This window comes from Bison bison, unplaced genomic scaffold (genome assembly GCF_000754665.1).
Source record: "Bison bison bison isolate TAMUID 2011002044 unplaced genomic scaffold, Bison_UMD1.0 scf7180017864387, whole genome shotgun sequence".
Classification (NCBI taxonomy): domain Eukaryota; kingdom Metazoa; phylum Chordata; class Mammalia; order Artiodactyla; family Bovidae; genus Bison; species Bison bison.
In genome coordinates, this window is record NW_011494959.1 from 392,910 (window position 1) to 395,854 (window position 2,945).

Consider the following 2,945-nt stretch of genomic DNA (forward strand, 5'->3'; position numbering starts at 1 on the left):
TGCAAGGAGATCCAACCAGTTCATTCTAAAGGAGATTAGTCCTGGGTGTTCTTTGGAAGGACTGATGCTGGAGCTGAAACTCCAATACTTTGGCCACCTCATGCAAAGAGCTGACTCATTGGAAAAGACTCTGATGCTGGCAGGGATTGGGGGCAGGACGAGAAGGCGATGATAGAGCTTAAGATGGCTGGATGGCATCACGGACTCTATGGACGTGAGTTTGAGTGAACTCCGGGAGTTGATGATGGACAAAGAGTGCTGTAGTTTGTGGGGTCACAAAGAGTCGGATACGACCGAGTGACTGAACTGAGCTTCATTCTTTCTAGAGTTATTTCTCCATTGATCTCCAGTAGCATACTGGGCACCTACTGACCTGGGGAGTTCATCTTTCAGTGTCCTATCTTTTTATCTTTTCATACTGTTCATGGGTTTCTCAAGGCAAGGATACTTAAGTGGTATGCCATTCCTTTCTCCAGCAGACCACATTCTGTCAGACCTCTCCACCATGACCCATTTATCTTGGGTGGCCCTATATGGAATGGGTTAGTTTCATTGAGTTAGACAAGTCTGTGGTCCATGTGATGAGATTGGCTAACTGTCTGTGACTGTAGTTTCAGTCTGTCTGCCTCCTGATCACCTCTCTCAGTGCCTACTGTCTTACCTGAGTTTCTATTACCCTGGACATGGGTCTCTCTTCAGGGCTGCTCCAGCAAAGTGCAGCCACCGCCCCTGACCTCCAGGCCTGGGTATTTCCTCTTGGCCCTGCTCATGCGCTGTGGCAGCTGCCACACTGGATGTCAAGCCTTATTAAAAAGAAAACCAATGGAATATTTAAATTATAAAGATGCTACACAGTCTAGATCCAGCTCAAAGATAATCTTAACACAAGTGTGCTGGCTGTGAGGGACCGTGCAGAAGCCTTGCCCAAGGTCAGGGGTGGGGATGGAGAGCGCCAGGCTGCGAGGGTGCAGGATTGGGTGAGAGGAGCTAGCCCACATCCAAGGTCAGGGGTGGCGGTGAGGAGGAGCAACCCCATGTCCAAGGAGCGGCGGCTGCGTGGGCACAGGAGGGCCAAGAGGAGCTACTACCTGTTCAAGGTCAGGAGGGGTGGCTGTGAGGAAATACCCCTCGTCCAAGGTAAGGAGCATCAGCTGCGCTTTACTGGAGCAGCCGAAAAGAGATACTCCATGTCCAAGGTAAGAGAAACCCAAGTAAGACAGTAGGTGTTGCAAGAGGGCATCAGAGGGCAGACACACTGAAAGCATAATCACAGAACACTAGTCAATCTGATCACATGGACCACAGCCTTGTCTAACTCAATGAAACAAGCCATGCCATGCTGGGCCACCCAAGACGGATGGGTCATGGTGGAGGGGTCTGATAGAATGTGGTCCACTGGAGAAGGGAATGGGAAGCTACTTCAGTATTCTTGCCTTGAGAACCCCATGGACAGTATGAAAAGGCAAAATGATAGGATACTGAAAGAGGAGCTCCCCAGGTAAGTAGGTGCCTAATATGCTACTGGAGATCAGTGGAGAAATAACTCCAGAAAGAATGAAGGGATGGAGCCAAAGCAAAAACAATACTCAGTTGTGGATGTGACTGGTGATGGAAGCAAGGTCCAATGCTGTAAAGTGCAATATTGCATAGGAACTTGGAATGTTAGGTCCATGAATCAAGGCAAATTGGAAGTGGTCAAATAGGAGATGACAAGAGTGAATGTCAACATTCTAGGAATCAGTGAACTAAACTGGACTGGAATGGGTGAATTTAACTCAGATGACTATTATATTTACTACTGTGGGCAGGAATACCTTAGGAGAAATGAAGTAGCCATCATGGTCAACAAAGGAGTCCAAAATGCAGTACTTGGATGCAATCTCAAAAATGACAGAATGATCTCTGTTCGTTTCCAAGGCAAACCATTCAATGGCATGGTGATCCAAGTCTATGCCCCAACCAGTAATGGTGAAGAAGCTGAAGTTGAATGATTCTCTGAAGACCTACAAGATCTTTTAGAACTAACACCAAAAAAGATGTCCTTTTCATTATAGGGTACTAGAATGCAAATGGAGAAGGCAATGGCACCCCACTCCAGTACTCTTGCCTGGAAAATCCCATGGACAGAGGAGCCTGGTAGGCTGCAGACCATGGGGTCACGAAGAGTTGGACACGACTGGGTGACTTCACTTTCACTTTTCCCTTTCATGCATTGGAGAAGGAAATGGCAACCCACTCCAGTGTTCTTGCCTGGAGAATCCCAGGGAAGGGGGAGTCTGGTGGGCCACCGTCTATGGGGTCGCACAGAGTCGGACACGACTGAAGTGACTTAGCAGCAGCAGCAGAATGCAAAAGCAGGAAGTCAAGAAACACTTGGAGTAACAGGCAAATTTGGCCTTGGAATACGGAATGAAGCAGGGCAAAGGCTAATAGAATAATGCCAAGAGAACTCACTGGTCATAGCAAACACCCTATTCCAACAATACAAGAGAAGACTCTACACATGGACATCACCAAATGGTCAACACTGAAATCAGATTGATTCTATTCTTTGCAGCCAAAGGTGGAGAAGCTCTATAGAATCCACAAAAAAAAAAAAAAAAAGACCAGAAGCTGACTGGGGCTCAGATCATGAACACTTTATTGCCAAATTCAGACTTAAATTGAAGAAAGCAGGGAAAACCACTAAACCATTCAGGTACGACCTAAATCAAATCCCTTTTGATTATACAGTGGAAGTGAGAAATAGATTTATGGGAATAGATCTGATAGCATGCCTGATGGACTATGGAAAGAGTTTCGTGACATTGCACAGAAGACAGGGATCAAGACCATCCCCCAAAAAAGAAATGCAAAAAAGCAAAATGGCTGTCTGAGGAGGCCTACAAATAGCTGTGAAAAGAAGAGAAGTGACAAGCAAAGGAGAAAATGAAAGATATAAACAT